Consider the following 21,258-nt stretch of genomic DNA (forward strand, 5'->3'; position numbering starts at 1 on the left):
GTTTGAGTCACTGATTTCAGAGAACAGCCGGTTGATGATTCCAGTGTCCTTTTCTGAAGCTTTAACTGCCAGTCCTAGTTTCAGTGTCATGTTGGCATGGTTTAGATTGTCCCCACCTTCCCCTTCTTGCAGTGTGTTCTCTTACCCTTATCTACATGGAAGTTCTGCCATGATCTTCCCTGCTTACAGACTTTGGTGACTTGAGTTACTTGCTAGGGCATGTTATTTGATTGCCTGAAAGAGCACAATACCATTCACAGACTGGTAGATTAATTACTCCCTCCCTTCTCCAGGTCATTGATCGAGGTGAATAAAACTGCCTTCTCCTGCCCTCTCAATTGTGCACGCTCCTGACCCTTCTCCATCCTGAGAATTGTCCCTTAGTCTGTATACTTTGCTTGATGCTTTTGAAAAAGACCATAGAAGAGGACTCCAGGCCTCACTGCTTGATTTCTTTAATAACATAATCATATGAAGCAAGATCAAGGCAAATTAAAGATACATTATTGTATCCACTTCTAGAGCTATAATTTAATGTATTACGCACTTACTACTTAATCAATACAGCTAAGAATGTTTCTAATATTTATGAGAAGAGGCAGCACATAGACATGGTCAAAGAAGCAAGACCTGAAGACATAATATTATAAGTTGAAGTACATAATTTATGCATTTCTGTAAGTATTTCTGACTAAAATGGAATATGTCTGTCAGAGGATATCTTTAGAGGTTTGGTTTTTTTTCCTCCCATTAGAATTAAACAGAAATACTGATGGCATGGTATATGGAATATAATTTCCTGTCAACGTACTAAATTCTGCCCAGGAGCAGATGAGGAACGAGTTGAGAGTGTATGGGTCAGGATCAAGGGACAGGCTGGCAGGGGTGATACGGTTGTAGGTGTCTATTACAGGCCACCAGATCAGACTGAGGAAGTTGATGAGGCCTTCTATGCGCAGCTGAGAGTGGCCTCACAGTCACAGGCCCTGGTTGTTGTGGGTGATTTTAACTTCCCTGATGTTTGCTGGAAGGACCATTCAGCCAGCCAGCCACAGTCCAGGAGGTTCCTCCAGTGCCTTGATGATAACTTCCTCATGCAGATGGTGGAGGAGCCAACTAGGAGAGGTGCACTGCTGGATCTCATGCTCACTAACAAAGAGGGTCTGGTCGAAGCAGTAAAGGTTGAGGGCTGCCTGGGTTGCAGTGACCACGAGATGGTGGAGTTCAGCATCTCGTGTGGCAGGAACAAAATAGCAAGTAGAATTGCAACCCTGGACTTTGGCAGGGCTAATTTCGGCCTTTTCAAGCAATTGCTGGGGGAAATCCCATGGGCAAGACTGCTTGAAGGAAAAGGGCCCCAAGAGAGCTGGATTGCATTCAGAGATGGCTTCTTCCACGCTCAGGATCAGAGCATCCCCACACGTAGGAAGTCGAGGAAGGGAGCCAGAAGGCCTGCGTGGTTGAATAGGGATCTGTTGGGTATGCTCAAGCAGAAGAGGCGAGTTTATAGGTCATGGAAGCAGGGACTGGCCACTTGGGAGGAATATAAGGCTGCTGTTAGAGGATGTAGGAAGGCAGCTAGGGTAGCCAAGGCCTCCTTAGAATTACAGCTGGCGAGAGGGGTCAAGGACAGCAAGAAGAACTTTTTCAAATACATAGCAGATAAAACTAATACCAGAGGCAATGTAGGCCCACTGATGAATGAGGTGGGTGCTCTGGTGGCAGAAGACACAGAGAAGGCAGAATTGCTGAATGCCTTCTTTGTCTCTGTCTACTCCGCTGGAGGCTGTCCTGGGGAACCCTGTACCCCTGAGACCCCGGATGAAGCCAGGTTAATGGAGGATTTTGCTTCAGTTGATGAGGACTGGGTTAGGGAACAATTAAATAGTCTGGACATCCATAAATCCATGGGTCCAGATGGGATGCATCCATGGGTGCTGAGGGAGCTGGCTGAAGTCATTGCTAGACCGCTCTCCATCATTTTTGCCAAGTCTTGGGAAACGGGAGAGGTGCCTGAGGATTGTAGGAAAGCAAATGTCACTCCAGTCTTCAAAAAGGGCAAGAAGGAGGACCCGGGTAATTATAGACCGGTCAGCCTCACCTCTGTCCCTGGGAAAGTAATGGAACAGCTTATCCTTGGTGTCATCTCAAGGCATATCAGGGATAAGAGGGTCATTAGGGGCAGTCAGCATGGCTTTACCAAGGGTAAGTCATGCTTGACCAACCTCATAGCCTTTTATGAGAATGTGAAAAGGTGGATGGATGATGGCAGAGCGGTAGATGTGGTCTACCTTGACTTCAGTAAAGCCTTTGACACAGTCTCCCACAGCATCCTCACAGCTAAGTTGAGGAGGTGTGGTCTATACAATAGAGTAGTGAGGTGGGTTGCAAACTGGCTTAAAGAGAGAAGCCAGAGAGTGGTGGTCAATGGTGCGGGGTCCGGTTGGAGGCCAGTATCTAATGGAGTGCCTCAGGGGTCAGTACTGGGGCCAATATTATTCAATATATTCATTAACGATTTAGACGAGGGAATTGAGTGTACTATCAGCAAGTTTGCTGATGACACTAAGCTGGGAGGAGTGGCTGACACACCAGAAGGCTGTGCTGCCATCCAGCGGGACCTGGACAGGCTGGAGAGTTGGGCGGGGGATAACCTGATGGAATTTAACAAAGGAAAGTGTAGAGTCCTGCATCTGGGCAGGAACAACCCCAGGTTCCAGTATAGGTTGGGGAATGACCTATTAGAGAGCAGTGTAGGGGAAAGTGACCTGGGGGTCCTGGTGGACAACAGGATGACCATGAGCCAGCACTGTGCCCTTGTGGCCAGGAAGGCTAATGGCATCCTTGGGTGTATTACAAGGGGGGTGGTCAGTAGATCGAGAGAGGTCCTCCTTCCCCTCTACTCCGCCCTGGTGAGACCCCATCTGGAATATTGTGTCCAGTTCTGGGCCCCTCAGTTCAAGAAGGACAGGGAACTGCTGGAGAGGGTCCAGCGTAGGGCAACAAAGATGATTAAAGGAGTGGAGCACCTCCCTTATGAAGAAAGGCTGAGGGAGCTGGGTCTCTTTAGTTTGGAGAAGAGGAGACTGAGGGGTGACCTTATTAATGTTTATAAATATATAAAGGGTGAGTGCCATGAGGATGGAGTCAGGTTCTTCTCAGTGGGAAACAATGATTGGACAAGGGGCAATGGGATCAAGCTGGAACACAAGAGGTTCCACTTAAATTTGAGAAAGAACTTCTCAGTGAGGGTAACAGAGCACTGGAACAGGCTGCCCAGGGAGGTTGTGGAGTCTCCTTCCCTGGAGACGTTCAAAGCCCGCCTGGACACATTCCTGTGCGACCTCACCTAGGCGTTCCTGCTCCAGCAGGGGGATTGGACTAGATGATCTTTTGAGGTCCCTTCCAATCCCAAACATACTCTGATACTGTGATACTTGGAGCAAACCTCAGTCAAGTAAAAGCTTTATGGTGATAGACAGTAATTAATAAAGGCAGAGAACAGTTCCTTTTATATAACTTTTTCATTTAGACACTTCAGTTGAATCACAGTATACTGTAGTTTATAATATGTCATATATAATATGCATGTCATCTATCATACGAACAGTGTACACATAAGGAAAGAGATGAAGAGTTAGCCTGTTGAAGCTAAAAGAAGTTTGGCCATTGAGTGGAACAACTGCCTCCATTGTAGTGTTTGCAGAGAATGCTATCATACTGTCCCTGATGCTGAGGGATGGCCGCCAAGCCATAGAGGTTGCTCTGAGGACAGTGATGTATTTCGGCTTGTCCTATTGCTGGTTTAGGTGAAGTAATATTCTAGCCGACAAGGAAAATACCCATGTTTACTTAGGGAATATATATTTGGCTCCATCTTATTTGCTAGTGTTTCTATGTAGGCAGCACTCAGAATTATCTATTATTTGATTTTAAAGTTATCTGATTTATGAATTTGTCACTTGAGAATGAAAATTTGAAAAATGTGAAGCTATTAGGAGAAAACAATATTCAGCAAATTTTAAATCTCTTCTGTTATTGTAAAGTAGCTATAGATTCTACTGGTAAAAGACCTAAACTCTTTAAATACTTGCTTTTGTATTTCCAGGTAAACAGTCTTGTTTAGAAAGGAGAGGATTGTTGCAAGAAAATTGGACTTGTACTTTGACACAGCCACAAACCAAACAGGTATCAGAATTACTTTATTTTATTTGGGAGTTTTGTCAACAGGGGTTAATCTTCAGAAGGATTCCAAGTTGTTATAGTGTGTAAACAGATGCTTACTTCCAAACAGGTTGCTATAGACAGTAGCTACTTGAGTTTTCTTCTCTGATATTTTGACTTTGTAATTGTCTGGCTTGCTGTTGTTTCATCTTTTTCTGAGTATTCTCATGTTTCCAGTATACGCTACATTGGAGCAACAGCTTACAAGGACAGAAAGCTTTTGCTATACTTGTAATAGGGCAGAACTTATTATAAAATATAGTGGTTTTACTTGTTAAGGCAAATTGGCTCTCTATCTCATTTTCAGATATTTCTAAGTTCTCAGGACACTTTTTACCAAAAGGCAAATAAATATAGCATGACCATTTGTACAGATTTTTTTCAATATTTGACTGAAGTACTCTGCTTGATAATCTGGTAGCTTTCTCACTTGTTATGAATTTTCCTAGTTCAAGGACTTGTTAGATATTAATGGCATAGCTCCAGTGTAATCAGTAGTAGTATAATGATGCATATCAGGTGGGGAACGGATATCATGTCATGAATTCAACTACTTGTACTCAGATGTTCAAAGTAACCTACAAAAGAACTCTTAAAGCCAATGTTCTCTCTTTTTTTTTTTTTTCCCCCCCTCCTTTTTTCTCTCTTTTAATTTCTTCTGAATAAGACAAGTTAAATATATGAAAACAAGTAGTCAGGAAGATTAACAAAGTATTATTAAAATTTGTTTAGAATAAATAGAACCACAATGTTTCAGAAGAAATGGCCAAAATAAATACATGATCTAGGTCTATTCACACCTTTTTTTTTTTTTTGTGATGCTAGTTCAGAAAATTGTGCTGCAAATTCTGTGTTACAGCATCTGCAGTCTGTATCTATGTTGACAAAACCACAAAAAGAAAAATATGATTATGCAAGATATTTTTTAAATTCATGTGGAATTTGAAGCATTACTGTGCAGTATAATTAAGTTGTCAGTTGCAGTAAGAATTGACTTATATACACACAAAAATCTTGCATGATGTTCTAGATTACTTCAATTGCCATTTAAAAAACTGTACTGATCCTGGTGATGAGCGTAACCTGTAGGAAAAGCCAGGATGAAGAATTGTGGGTTTTTTTCCATTTTTTTATTCATCCTGATGCAGTGACATGTACATTAGAATCTTCTACTAGTAAAACATACTTAAAACCGCCTTTCAGATCTCAGTGTTTCTCAAAGACTGTATATTGAAGTGATTCTCTGTGGTCCAAATAACTAACAGTAATTGCATCCCTCAAACAAAACCATGTCTTTGATATCACTAAGTAGGTGGTAAGACCCAAGAGTGAATCCTTTAAAAGAATTGCCTCTCTATGGGAAGACACGAAAGCAAGCAACAAACAGTCCTTATCATTTTGAAAATAAAACCTGAGAAAGTTGAGAGGTACATTCAGTACTCTTTGTGAAAGATGTTCTGTTCTCTGGCAATTTTAGTTATAATATTGTGTAGAATAACCAGATGTTTTTTCTAGATACTGGCATTAAATTAAAACAAAAACAAAAACAAAAAAAAAAAAAGGAAGAGAGTTTTGGCTTCCAACTTCTCAATAAATCTAGCAAGGGAATAAAAGCCAAGTATTGTGTTCAGCTGTTTGTTTCTACACAAATGCTATTATCTTCCTTAATTTGGTTTGGTAATGTATTTAGTTTGAAGGGATTTGAATTTCTTTTATTAACGTTGATGCTATTGTGCTGAGTGAAATTATAAGCTTGTTCAGATGAGCCATGTTGAGAATGATGGACTGTTTCTTTGTGCTAATCCTGAGGAGATTTTGAATATAAGAGTACAAACCTGAAATTTAGGAGAACGCTTGTTTCCTGCTTTTTCTTGCCATTGTACTCTTCAATATACAGGCTCTGTGCCTTAATTAATCCTTGTATTATGAAAATTACGTGCCGAAATACGGAAGTGTTATGTGACCTCTGAACATTGAGTGCTAGTGTTGTTAAGGTATGAAGCCTAAAAATAAGGTAAATGAAAATGCATTTGAATGACAGGACCATTGTTTAAGTTGGAGAAATTAATTAAAGTAAGGCTCTAAAAACTTGTCAGTATATGAATGTCCTGCAGAAGCAACCAAAATTTAACAACCCAAACCAAGTGTAAGTTAGCTTCACTTAAAAACAAAAATTCTTTTCCCAGTGGAATAAAGCAATAAAAGAATAATTACTCCATGTGATTCTTCATCTTGTCGTGTCTTTTCTCAAATATAAAAATTTCCAGTTGTTTATTTTCTCTGTAGTACTCTTCCTCTTCTTACTTTATCTGATGTTGTCTCAGATGTTTGTTTGGTGGGTTTTTTGGGGGTTCATGTGTGTGTTTGGATTTTTTTTGTACACTGCCTTCATATTCCTCACAGATGTGTCTTTGAATTTTTTCATGTTTTCTTTAAATAATCCTTTAAATACACAAAGGTTCTAAAAGGCTTTCTGTACTAATCTCCTGTAGTGAAAGCAGAAGGCTGTTTTTAAAAAAGAACCAAAATCAACAGGAAACTCCCCACCACTACTGACAAACAAAACCCCCCACAAACCCCCTAAATAGAAAACCAGCTTTTGAATCTTTGAGAACCACCAGAAAACAGCATACAAAAGCTGTTTAAAACTGTAATTCTAGAGCTTTCCTCCAGGTATACTACTACAATTGTTTTAAAGCATGACACCTCAGTAGGATGGGTTAGTATGTGGTTGGTTATATATATTCTCTGCTGCAGAATCTGTGTGGAATCTGCTGATGGTGCACTTGTGCCTTCTGGAAGACTGTTTTCTCTTGAGGGAAGATCAGTTTCTATCCAGTGTTCCAGGATGATGCTGGCATGGAGTGTGTTGTACTCCAAACCATTGCCTGTTTCCAGAGAAATGGAGCCTGAGTATGGGCTTGGGCTGGGACTGGCTTTCCCATCAGCTCCCCACATCTCAAAGAATCAAGCTTTATTTGAATGATTATTTGGTAGGAAATGGGGGTGCTAGCCAGCAGTGCAGTCTGGGGAGCTGGACAGCCTAGTCTCTAGGGGGCTTTTCTGAACTCTAGGAAACAGATTTTCTGCAAACATTTTATTGACTTCTTAACCTAGACTGAATTTTCTTTATCTCTTACTTTGCCTAGCATGTGACATAACGGCTTATGTGAAGAAAGTACTAGGATAAAGTCCAAGCTTGGCTGAAACTAAATCAAGTCAGTAATTAGTTGTACTTACATTCCCATATGGCTCTGTGCTTGCTTGCTTTGCCCTTTTTATGAGCTAAACTGATAGACAGAAATCTTTGAGTCACAGCATGTGAAATGACAGACTCAGATGGTACTTATAAAGATACGAGCAGCAGACAATGAAAACATCCATTAACTAGGAGAGGATAAGTTCAAAGGCAACGGAAACAACATTTAATCTCTTGGGATTCCCCCCCAAAAAAAAAAAAATCATGGAATTTTGGCTTTACGTTAACTGGGTACTTCTGGAAACTATTTTCTTAATCAGAATTCACAAGTCAAATGCATCAGTCAGTAGTGATCATATCCTGTAAGTTGAAAATATTTTATGGATATATTTTTTTGTAGTCAGTGCTGAGGGAATTATATCACTCAGCGGTTGAGAAATATTGAGATTAGGCAACATTTTGCCCATTTAAACTAGATAAATGTTAAATATCTATAACATACATGAACCCTCTTGCCAGCCAGTAAATAATATTTAGCTCTACATAAAAATAACTAATAATTCTGGCAAACACAGCATAAACTTGGTGGTTTTATCTGAAATTAAATAGACTGTAACTGTCAGAGCAGCTGCATGAAAAAATACAGCAGTCAGGTTACAAGATGAGAGCAAATTCTGATTTTATAAACTGAAAATCCGATTTAGATTATTTCAGGCAACTTGCTTAAGATGCTTGAGACAAGAAGACTGTCTCTTGTAATTGAAAATGGTACATATTTATGAAACTGGAATAGGTAAGTTTCTCAAATTTAATCTTTCAGCATGATAATGCAGAATATACATTGGACTTGACTGATTTGAGGAAGATAAGAAATCCTAAAGAACATGGACTAAAGAGGAAATTATCTTGAAAACATAGCTGAAAGGACTCTTCTTTTTAATTATGTTAATTATGTTAAAGGGTTAGATCTAAAGGTAATCAAAGAGTCCATGGATTAATTAAAATTGTGTGGATAGTAAAAAGAATCAAGATGAATAAGTGATCAAAAAAGCTCAGTAGCGATGGGTGGTTTAGTTATATGTTCAGTAGCAAAGGCATAACTGTCACCAAACTGTGGAATGGGAGCAGGACCTGATATTGTGTAAGACTTACACAGTAGACAGCCTTGCTTGATAGAGATGGGGTTTTCTCTTTTAGTAAGTGCCTGAAGTATTGTTTGCTTGCTAATGATTATTTTGCATTCTGTATCATTCTCATTTTTCTATACCTGTATGTAGAAAACCAAGATTAATAGTTGATATGAGCAAGCAAATACATCTTGCTTCGCAGGAGTAAGAGTTTCCATTTTCTTTTCTGCCAAATTTAAATAAGGTCTTCTGTGGCTGCTAAATCCTTTCATTCAGCCAGTCTGTGGCACTTCGATGTGTATTTTGAAACTTCGTGGCAGAGAGATTATATGGAAGGCAGTAGGATTAACATTAAGTGTGTGCTCGGGTGTGCGGAACCTTTGCAAGTGGAGAAGAGCTGAAAATGATATTAATACCAGTCCTCAAGGGCTTGTGGGTTAGGGAGGGTGGTTGTTGACAGTCACAGCACAACAGAAGGGAAGGATTTGGGAGGAGAGAGGAGGAGCTGACTTTGACACGCTGATTTTCATTTGGCAAGAGGACATCTGGAGAAGATTCTGTAGCAGCAGTTTAAATTATAAGTGTGAACAAAAGGGAAGTGAGTGAGGAGGAAAGAAATCTGGGAATCATTGACATGGAGTTTGTAATTAATAATCCTTGAGAATAGATAAGGTTGCCCAAGGACAGGCTCGTTATACTCTGTGCATGCTACAGAGCCTATTGCATCTTAATATACAAATCTTCTCACTTAGACACTGATTTTGTAGAAATTGAAATAAGAATAATCTTGAAACATGGATATCTGTTGTTCAAACTTAAATTTACATTACTTATTTCTAATAAAATTATGAATAATTGTAGAAATCCATAATTTGAAAATATTTTCCCATTGGACCGCAGCTTGTCTTCAGAATTACAAGGGTGAAGAATCCAGGTTAATTCATTATGTAAAACTTCCCTGAACACACAAGGAGCACAATTATAAAACATTTCTGGTTTTAGTAAGGAAGCAACAAAATAATTCTCTTGCAATTATGGTTGATTTTATGCACTACTAATTCCCCATGTATAAGTTACTTTTTAAATATGAGGAATTTTTTTTACCGTGATTGTCTGAGAAACCACATCTGAGTTTCACATGCCTGGAAGTTACAGTTCACACCCAGTGATAAAAACCATGCAGGATACTGACATAACTGGGTGTACTGGAGTTCATCTTCTGCTGACGTGTCTGCCTTTTGGATTCAGAAAACATCAGCTGTTCAGAACACTGCAGTTAATAATAAATGGAGAGAAATATCCAGCGAATTAGTTTCTTCAGACATCCAGGCTTGTTATAAGAGCCAGGTTATCTGTTTCTGGGTAGAATTTAGCTCATCTCTTTTTAACAGAATTAAGAAAAAAGTCGTATAGGTTTGCTTTCTTGCATAAATTATTTACTGATACACGGGGTGTCATATTTTTTTCCCTGCTGACTGATTCTAACTGCTTTTTCACTTGTTTTATCATCTGTAATTTGCATTGTCCTCCTTTCTTTTGGGAAGGTTCACAGCCTGGTGTTAATAGCATATCTTACCTAGAGAATGGTTAATTTTTATTTAATACAGACCTCGCTTTAGAAACATGTTTTTCTTAGTCTGTAACTTGTTGATCTATGGTTTATCATTTCAGGTTTGGGTGTGGTGTGTGTGTTTTGTGATTTTTTTTTTTTTTTTTTGTGTGTGTGTGTGTATTTTTTTTATTTTGTTTTTATTTGTTTGGTTTTGGTTGTTTGGTTTTTGTTTGTTTTTGTTTTTTCTTCATGCCACTTCCCTGTACTGAAGAATGGTCTGATCAGGAACATGAATACCTTCTTTTTAATTAACAGTATTCAAATATGCAGTGTTAAGAAATCAGTTGTAGAACTTACTTAGACGGTGTTCTGTTCTGACTCAATATCACAGTTTGCACTGAAATCAATGCAATTGATTCAATGGCTTAATGTTGGGTTTCAGAAAAGGACACAAAGTATATTCACAGAATTATCATGTGGTGGCCATCCTTTGGCATAAATGTGAGCGAATATCCAGAGTTTTCTGCTAGTATTCAAAATCTGTAGCTCTATTATGGGTTGTTAATGGAACGTCTTCTGTATTCTGAGAAGTGATATCAAGCTGATGGATGTGAATCAGATGAAAAAAGTAGAATCCCCCAGAGCTCTGGCATTCAAATTCAGACCTGTATCCCAAACTCCCCCAACTGTTGAAGGTCAACTTTTGTCTCTTTTTGGTTCAATTCTTGTATCTCCTTTGTGAGTCTGGCAGAGGAATTGAAAGGAATGTTGGCTCAGAACTAGAGGCTTATAAATAGAATTCACTCTGGCTATTTATGTCCCTTCCTAAAAGGTAGTTGTTGGTGGCTTTGTTAAACAGCTGCTTGCATGCCTCATAAAATGGATTAACTTTCTGCTGCAGTATAAAGATTAAATCAAATAACTGAACTCCAAAGTGATATTTATCTGACTGAGAAAAATGCAATACTTGATACTTTGGAAGAGCTATATGAGAACAAGCTGTGGAGTGTTATACTGTTGTTACTTGAATGGCAGAGGGTGTGGTTACAATGTAAAAAGCACACAAGAGAGCAACCTACTTTGTTCTTTATTATTTTTACTGATAATTGGGAAGGCCTTATAGTACCCAATGAATCCTTAAATAGAAATCCTGGTGACTCAGAAATTTCTTGGATGTTTGTGTGTACACAGTTGCCTTCAATTGTTTCGGAGATTTTTCACACTGATAGTAGAACCTGTAGTTACCACCCAGGTGGCAGATGTCTGTATCTGGTGAAGTTGCTGGGTAAACTGCCTTCTTAATAGTAGTTTAGTGGCTCCTTTGGCTGGAGTATTTATATGTACCATTCCTAGTGTTTATAGAGAGCATAGTGCTAGAGTACTGAAAATGTTATTTCAAGACTTTATGGGTAGTAATTATTGTGCAAAGACTTAATGATGAAGCAGAAAATAAACACCACCCAGCTCTTTTCCAAGATAGCTCTGACCATCCTTTGCTGCTTAGACTGCATAGGCGCCACTCTATCTGGTTTTGCATTATCCAGTATCTGAGCATACAACAGGCTACAACCATTGCCTTCTCTGTAAAGTGCAGTTCATTATTCTTGTTGGTTTGGCAGTTACTCTTTCTGGCAGCAAAATAGTCCCACTTCTGTCTCTTAAACCTGAGGGAGTGGGATAACGTGCTGGACAAATCCACCTACAACAACAGTACTCAGTCTCTGATTCTTAGTTCCTTTTCAGTTTGGATCTGTTTTGATTTTCCCACTGAGATAAATCAAATCTGGACCTGAATATTCCTGAACAGTTTGGATTGATTGCTCGTCTGTGAAGAAGAGACAAAGGGTGTCAGGCCATAACATTTTCTTTCTGATAACCTTCAGTTTTCACATTTTTTTCTTTCATTTTCTCCTACCTAATAATTTTCTTCAAATTTTTTTGAAGCACAGTATGTTTTAAAGTTTTGGTAGTTTATCATTTACGAGGTAGTAGCAGATCAGAAGCTTGACAACCAAAATTCATGTGGAATTTCCATTCAGATTACTTTTACACATAAGAAACTGAAATGCTGTGGTAGGACAGAAATAAAACACTACTACTGTGTGTGAAGTAACTGATGTTAATGTGATTTTTTTTAAAAAAATTTAAACTCTTAGTTGCTTAGCACTGTATAAAATAGCTTCTTTATTTCATCCTGAGGTTTTGTTCCTGCTGGGATAAATTTGTTCCTTTTCTGGCTCTAGCATTAGTCATTAGATTAGAACAGGATCTGTGTTAGGCAGGAGAAAAAGGAAAAATCTGCAGTTGAATTAGTCCCAGAGCTCTCGTCCTAAGAGCAAAAAGGCAAAATTTCACTTCATTGCTCACGGCATAAAAAAAGAGACAAATCTTGTCTGCAGATGTTTTTTCAGTATTCGGGGCCACACCTGTTGCAAGAGTTACACTATATATGGTTACGAAGCTCTAGCTAAGAGGGAAGAATAAAAATCAGTTCATTGGAGGAAAGAAACAGCATTCATTTTGGGCAATGGTATTTAGCTGTAGCCATGTTTTGCAGCTGCCCTGGCATTGCTAATGGACTTGAAGAGTAGTGTGCTACCCATATAGAAGAATATGTGTAGCTGATGCTTCTTCTCATCACAGGAATATGTTAGGTGTTCCACAGTAAAATTCTTTTGTTGTGTTCATTGTGATGTGAAAAAGAGAAAAAATAGCTGGATTATTGATATAATTTTGATATTAACTATGTGGGGAGGAGCACTTTTGTCATTAAAAATAACCATAAACTCACAACAGTCTCTTGATGTTGCAGTCACTTTTCAGTTCCCCGTTGTTTGCACATTAATAATGAACCAGGAGATTGTGAATCTTACTTTAAAGGCAGTTGATTGTTGGTTACTGTTGAGAGAATTCCTGTGGAACTAGCTGTTCTCAAGGAGCTGTGTGTTCAGGCTAAGGGGACTGAAAATCAGAGCTGTTGACCTCTGCTCCCGGTTCTTCTGCACACTTAATGTGTGGCCTTGTCTGAGACTTAACCTCTGCATCTCAGCCTCAAATTCTTTAGAATGAGCATAAAAATTAGATTTCCTCTGGGCTATTCTGGGTATGAGAGTGCATCCTGAGACTGGAATGAAAAAGTACTGCTAAAATGCTGAGTGACTTTATTGAAAAACAGGCTAAATTTGCTAACACCTTGTGATTTAAAAAAGCCCCATAACATTAATAACTAAACTGAGCTCACCTGTTAATTGCCTGCAGCACGTAAAACTGTGGTACCCAAATAGTCACCTAGGTGCTGAGCGTGACCAGGCTATATAAAAGCTTGGGATAAGTGTTGCTGCTGACTCCCTCATCTTTATTGATGAGGTGGAATTCTGCAATTCCATCTGCATATTCTGTTGCTGTTTCAAGAAGAAGTTTTCTGTGTAAATTTAAGGAAGTTACTTGCTTCTACTTCATTTAGGGTGATGATAATCAGGTTCAAAGCGACAGCACTGAAGGGCTGTGTGTTCCTCGTCCCTTTGTGTCCCTCAGGGCCACTTGTGAGCTTGAATTCAAAAGCATCTGTATGGTACAATGCTGTGCAACTTTGAAGTTCCCCCTTACACTGCATGCACAGAGCACTGCTAGGACACTAACTTCTATCATAAGCCAAATCAGCATAGCACTCAGCCTGGAACAACTGAAGAGGACTAGTTAGCTTTATTGCTCCTGGATTTGCATTGGTTCTTCTGACATTAGAGCATGCCTAAGTCATGTCCAGGATACACATGTCCAAAATAGTCTCTGATTGCTTATTGTGGGCATAGTAGGCTGTCTGCACAGCAGTGTCAGTCTTTGTCGTTTGGTAAAACAAAACATTAAGATTAGAAGTGTAAAATCTTATTCTGGACCAGCATAAGTTTAAAAAGAAAAAAATTGTATGTATTTAAAACAACTATTTGAGAGGTAAAACACATGCAGCTAAACCTTTGGGCTAAATGCAGAACTGGTATGTCTGGGTGACTGTGATTTAAGGAGGAAATCTAGTTTTGACCTAGAGGTTTTATTTCTCTGAGCAGACATTTGAAACAGGAAGATGCGTAGAATTAGATGCAAAATGTCCGTGCTGTAGCCTGGCAAGTGGCAATACCATATGTAATCTATTATAAGATGAATGGCACGTTGAGAAATTATTCAAACTAGCTAATTTGCAGAGCTCTAATTCTGTAACAATGTCCTGGAAAATACCAACTGAAACAGCAAGTCCTCTGTCAAAACACTATAGACATGTGTGCATGCATGTGTCTACATATTTAATTGTCATGTTACCATAGAAATAATGATTGAGGCTCAAGACATGTCCTGGGACTTGGAGATCAGCTGGGATTCAGAGTCAGAAGTTCAGCCAGGTGCCATCAGCTCTCACCAGCCAGGCATTAATCCCCAGGAAGTGCCTTGCACTTCAATCTCTATTCCTTATCTGAAAGTTCTCTTGCTAAGATTTCAACTATGTCTTAAGAACTTGTTAGTAATTAATTTTCCATAGCAACTAATGGCTTGCAATAGAATACAATATTTCCCCCCCATGTCTTTAGTGCTTAATGAGCTTCCAGGTGTACATGATTTGTGAAGTTGACTCCAAAGAGCTTGGGTCCACGCTGGGTTTTTCAGTAGCATTTTTGCACCATCAAGCAGTGAGCTTGTTAGGAGTTCAGCTGATTTTCATGATGAATGTCTTCTCTATCTCCCTTCAAATTCTGTTCTTCCTGTGTTTGTAACATTTCAATGCAAGAGCTGTTAGCTGTTACACTGAATGCATTAGGAGGAACAGGATTTTGGATACCTCTTTTAGTATTCACATTCCAAACTTTTATGTGGAATACTGGGAGGGGGTTAATAGGGAAATCACAGGAAATGTTAGAGGAAGGTGCATCCGGGGAGTGTATTTGCCCATCCCTTTTAGGAAGTGACAATCTGGTTCTCTGTCATGTCAGTCAGCTTAAATCCACTTGATGCGGCCAGTTTCCTCCAATTCATCGTTGTGTAAGTAGAACACTGATAGGCGTTCCTTTTCTAAGTTTCAAAGTCCCCTTCTAGGAAAAAAAAAGCTGTAATTCCACCATTTCCTGCAATTGTTGTACCTTAAGCTGAAGAAGATATGTGTATAGCTGGGAAAAGGCAGGATCTTGGAACTCGTAATTGCTTTTGTTACCTGATTCGTTGCCAGAGGAAGGGGGGATATGATAAGCTGTGACATCTTCATTGATAATGGAATTTTACAACAGCATGTGAAACTGGACAGCCAACTAAGCAACAAGAATTTAAATATATCTAACCATTCGTGGAAGTTTAGAAACCAGAATCCTACTGCCATTCTCCTGCAAACCCATTTTGTAACTTTTACTTTGACAGCTGCACAGTAAGATTTAAATTTACTCTAGCTGTCATCTTGTCAAGTTGGATATCTGATGCCCAGCCATTCCTTAACCCAGTTCTGCTTAGCAGCTTGAAAACACTGCTGAACTGCTAGGCAGTTGGTAGCCTGTGTGTTTGTCCAAAACATATACTGTAAGAGAAATACATGCTATCATATTGCATGGAATAAAACACAAAACCTTTCAGCTGCATAGCATGAAACATAGGGAAAAAAAAAAAAGTTATTCTGTTTTACTATGGAGAATGTATGTCCAGGTAACTAAACTGTTAGCATGACGTACAGTTTAGAATCGAATATGCATGTTTTTAGGGCTTAGGGATATTTGATAGTGTAAATTTAATGTAAAGAGATAAACCCGGTTTCTGGTTTGCAATAATCCAGAGTTCACAGATCAGAGTTTTTGCAAAAACCACATGAGATCTAGGCTCGGAAGCAGCTCAGAAACAAAGAGAAAAATCCACCCTCCTATCTGTGCAGACAGGGAAAAATTAGGCCTGACTTAGAGTTCCAGAGAGAAGAGGCCTTTCCAAGCCGGACATCTAAAATGTCTCAAGCCTAGTCTCTGTGAATGGTCAGAAGTTTGATTTTTTTCCAAAATCTGAAGTGGAGGCTATGTAAAGAAATAGCACAAAATTCTTAATGAAAGGCTGCTATTTCTTACTGGCTTCTTAGCAGGGATTAAGTACAAGCATTTTCATGTGGTTGAATGCCAGTGCCCTTGGAAATGGGTTAAACTAAACCACAAAAGGATGCATTCTCAGTAAGTGACCTTGTGGGAAGTTAGTAGAGATTTTGGATTTCCCTGGCTAGACAAGCCCCTATATGAAATTGTTATGCTGTGCTGGAATCAAGGTACCGTTCTTGTAAGGTTTTGCAAGTTTTCAAATCCATGAAATTGTTCCTGTTGTTTTTCCATCCAATGTCTTTGAAACAGTCGAATCAGCGCTAATGCACAGTGGCAGCATGCCAGGTTTCCACCTTCAGATCTCGGCTGAAATTAGGGAGGGTGGTGAAATGTTGAATGTAGCTGAAGCTGCCAGATTAAAAATAAGTAAAATAATTCTATCTATTGCTATGAATTTAGGTATTACTCTATACAGTAATCATTATAATATCCTAGCTAGTTTACTTAGTTGTGGGGTTTTTTTTGTTTTTTTCAATTGCCCTTCATAAAGCTTAGAGGTGAAGACGAAAAATTACTTTGGAGATACTTGGCATTTTCCTCACTTAATTTTCCTTTAGAAAGCATAAGTTTTTGTGGTCCATGTAATCAACTCTATTTTTTTTTTTTTTTTTAAATAAATGCCTGGCTACTGATTTTTGTTTTGTAGTTCAAAACTGTGGTTTATCTGTGGAAAAAGAAATTATTACTTTGAGAAATATGAAGGGAAAACCCTCTGTTCTTATCTAGATAAGCCAGTAGGGAGCAGTATCTTTCTTGGCATTAATTTTTATATTCTCAGTATTTGCTGGCTGCACCATAACTCACTTTGACAGCCTGTGAACACTTGGAAGCAGATATCCTCATAAACAAATTGCCAGTATGAGAAGCGGATTCCATATTGGCACATCAGCAGAACAGATGGGGATTCAAAACAAAACAATTTTTTGGAACAGTTGACATGGCATTACTTTTTATGAGTAAGTTTACTCCCTACCTTGCTATTTGGAGGAATTGGTAATTTTATTACTTTAGCTGTGAAGTGTGTAGTTAGGTAAAATCCAGCATGTAGATCATCTAATGCAATCCCTTGATTAAAATAGTCACTCATAGGTGTAAATACCTTCATGAAAGAAGCATAAATGAAAAGCAGCTGCTGTTAGCTTCTGTGAAATCTGAGGCAGGTTTCCCTATTTATAGATTTAATCCCAGTAGAAATGGGACAGTGGGGATAAGAAAGCAGTTTGGAAACAGAATTTGCAGACAAAATAAGTTCATATTTTGACTTAAGATTGGTTTTCTTCTTTGACTAGGTTCATTCCCTCATCAGTATTAACAAAATGAAAGTTTGAAATTATGTCTTCTCACCCCAAAATATTACATTAACTTATTACTTTAATAGGTAACAATACTATAAAAGTCTCATTAGTAACAATTAAAGAAACCTCACTCCCTGTTTACTTACTTTTCATATCTGACACCACTTTTGTATATGCTGCCATATCTTTTTCAATGTTAGGTAATTTTAACTACTTCATTTTGACACTTTTGAAGATGTATCATGTTGTAGCACATCAGTTGAGAGAGTACTTATTTTTGCTTGAAAAAAATAGTGCGTGATAAAACCGGATGAGGAAAGTGCAGTAACTGAAGAACGTTTATTTCATTTTTATATGGAAAATAACTATTTTTCTGCATTAAAACAGATGGGTTTGAGGTATGAAATTATTTTTACTAGTTTAGGGTTCAAATTTAGATATTTAGATAGTACATATTTAGTTTGCGTTTATATACTGGTCTTTACTGATGAGCATGGAAAGGATTCACCTCTGTCTTCTCTAGATGTGTGGTATTTCACTAGTACTCCTGCATCTGTTGTCTCTTCCTATGTATTCTTCTGTTAGCTCCTTTCTTTACCTCTTACTCTCTTTATTGACTACTCTCCTATATATGTCTTGGCTTTCACCTCCGTTTGCTTATTTATTTTTTCTCTTATCTGTTTTTGTATTTCTCTTTTTCCTTTGTCAGTAATCTTTTTTTGCCTGTCATTTTTTTCCACCTCTCCAGACAATGATACACCTCCTGTTGCCTTATTTTCATGACAACTTTCAAATTATATTGCTTATATGAAGAAGTCACAGTAGGGAGCAAAGGCAATTCTTTCACCTTTCTAAAAACTACAGATAACTATCCCAAGGGTGGAAGGATTTTGTTTGGCTTTTTTGTGCTCGAGGAGGTGGCAGAAGGACCATGATGTCAAGACACTGTAGCAGGATTCTTAAATGGTTTTGTCTCAGTTCGGAGCTTCTTGGTTGTGTGGGTGTAGTTTTATTTTTATTTAATGAAGAAGAAAACAATACCTTAAGTCTCCTAAAACTGCTGTAGGCCTGGTCTTAAGCCAAATCTTTAATTGCCTTCCTGTCTTTTGATTGTTGACTCTGCCTTGTAATAGCAAAACAGAGCCTCTGTTTTGGATTTGATAGTGCTAGTTAGCTTATGACCTTGCTTCTGAAATACTGTTTCTTCTACTGTTTCAAACCCAAGTAATCCTTAGAAATACAGGTTAATATAGGTGGCACCTTTTTCTCATTAATAAGTCTGTAGATGTCAAAATATAGAACAAACTTTTCACGTCAAGAATGTCCAAATTTGCCATTTTGTGTTTTCATTCAAACAAAAGCCAAGGCATTGTTCTCTGATTTGGAAGAATACAGTTTCTTCCATAGATTGCAAGAAGAGTTAAATCTTGAAATATTTATGTATGATGATGTTTCCTTTTTGCAATTTGGTATCTTAACATTATGACTGACAGTTTTCTTGGTACCAAAAAACCAACCTCTACCATTTGACCTAAAAGATGCTCTCTTAAGTTGGCACCACACTTGGCAATTGCATCTTCTGGTAAGTTAAATGGTACCTCACACATTTAGCTCCACAAATTTAACTACAAATTAAATTCATCCCAAAGCTGCTTCCCAATTGCTTAGGGTATAGGGGGATATCTAGTATATTAATTAGGAATTAGGAGCTTAGTTGGTAATATGATTAAGAAGCTGGAGAATGCAAATGTCAGAGTAATGCTGAAGGAGTGTGTGTGGAGGCAATTAGCTAAATTAAGAGGTTCTTAACATGGTAGGATATGATGGAAGGAGAAGCAAATAAGGTTGGTGACAGGTGAGCTGTGAGAGCTAGTGAGATGAAAAATATTAGAGGATTTGAACAAGTGATTATGCGTAGGACAAAGAGGTATAGTTTTCACTTGACGGAGCAGAAGTGGGTCTCTATGTAACCTCAGGGGAAGGCTATTATGAAGTGATAACAGTAGAAGAATAAAAGACGAAGTAGGTGGAAAGGGATCACTGGAGTGAGAAGGGTGTAAAGTCCTAGTGTGAACAACAAAATGGCATACATTATACTGAACAGGTTATAGCCCAAAATATTAATGTTTATGACTATACAGTCAGACCATATAATTCTGAAATCATTCCAGTGTACTTCATGAAATTATGCCTCAATGTCCTTTCTTGATTCTCTGGAGAAACAGGACAAATTTGTTTCATAGCGTAAATGAAACTGGGCCCCAATAAGTCCATGTAGCTGCCTCTGCTTATCTCAGGCCTGATTTTTGAGTGCAGACTACACTGACACCTTTGAAATCTCAGTAGAACTCCTGTAGAGAAAAACTAACAGAAACATCATACAATAGCAGGAAGAAATTCTAAGATTCCTATTAACAAACACAGATGCATTATTATTATTGCCTTGAAAGATAATTTAAACAGAAATAAGTGCCAGATATCCCCCCCCAAAGAACTTGGTTTCTAAAATAAAAAAAACAGTTGTCATTTTTCTGAAAGATTTATTCACTCTTCATTGTGTTGTGTGAATTTGCATTTAAGTGTAATGAAAAACAGTATTTCCAAATGAAGCTGCTTTGTATAATTTGAACAGTCATCTGTGCTTCTAGAGTGTAATACCAGTCCCTTAAACTGAGAGGACAAGTAACTGTAAAGTTAAAGTATGTTTAAGTGGTGTGTTATAAACACACCATTTGTGTTTAAAATCAGATGAAACAGAACAGATGAAGATATTTTAATTTGAAGTGGTTTAAGTAAGTGTGAAATGTGTATGATATTCCCAGTTGACGTTAGTGAAAAATGTAATAAAATTCTATTCTAGGCCAGACAATTTTTGACAGTCAACAATGAGAAATATTTATCTCTGGTCACTTAAGGCAGTGACAGTGAGCTGACAGTTTCTGATGGTTCCCTACCATTGGGAGTAATGGTAACTTTTGTTGTGGTGCTCTGTTTGTTTTCTATAGCAAAGAGCTGTTTTGAAAAGGCCTGAAACACTTTGTCCAAGGAATCTATTACATTGTAAATATCTGACATCAGAGAAGTTAGTCCTCTGTGTTTATTAGAGGAAGCCCTTCCCCAACTAGTTGCATTTTGCTCCCACAGATTTTGTGTTTCCCATCCTTAAGGTTGCTACTCAGACTTTTAGGTCATATATTTCATAGCTACAAACCATGTGATAGCATTACCAATTTTTAAATGAGTTTGACAAATTGATTTAAGGGTTCAGTTATATGGTAGCTACTATTTTTTAGCTTACCAAGAGAGACCAACAAAGCCGAAGCCTAGAAAAAAAAAAAAAGAATGCTGAGATTTCTCTTGCCCTATTATTCTCCATCTGCTTCTCCCTTCACGTAGCTATGAAGAGTAGTATTATCTAAGCTAAATTACATGTTGGTACAAAATTAAATAAATGTATGAATTAGCCATGAATAAATTTAGTGTCTATATTAGAAGGTTTCTAACCATCATCTAAATAGTGGAGAAAAAAACCTACAAACTTGCTTTTTAGATGGACCATGAAAACTTTGCAAATAGGAATATATTCATGATTGGTCACATTTCACAAGAGACAAGACTCAGTGAGCTGATGAATATCTGTTTCATCTTCCTCCCTGTCTTGCTGAATGGAGATCTTTAACTTTCATCTTTCATGGTATTTATAAGTAATATTAGATTAACTATTGCAGATGGGTAGATTGCATCAATTTAAATCAAA

General features: G+C 38.1%; 1 long non-coding RNA gene across 1 annotated transcript in view; it reads left to right on the top strand.

Moving 5' to 3' along the window:
- LOC136102947 (uncharacterized) overlaps positions 1 to 21,258 on the top strand; it is an 88,433-nt gene that overhangs the window by 18,648 nt on the left and 48,527 nt on the right. The window contains exon 4 of the long non-coding RNA XR_010651529.2: positions 4,109 to 4,188. This is a non-coding gene — a long non-coding RNA (uncharacterized lncRNA). The remainder of the gene's footprint in view (positions 1 to 4,108; positions 4,189 to 21,258) is intronic.

Source organism: Patagioenas fasciata, chromosome 7, assembly GCF_037038585.1.
Source record: "Patagioenas fasciata isolate bPatFas1 chromosome 7, bPatFas1.hap1, whole genome shotgun sequence".
In the NCBI taxonomy this organism is placed as follows: Eukaryota; Metazoa; Chordata; class Aves; order Columbiformes; family Columbidae; genus Patagioenas; species Patagioenas fasciata.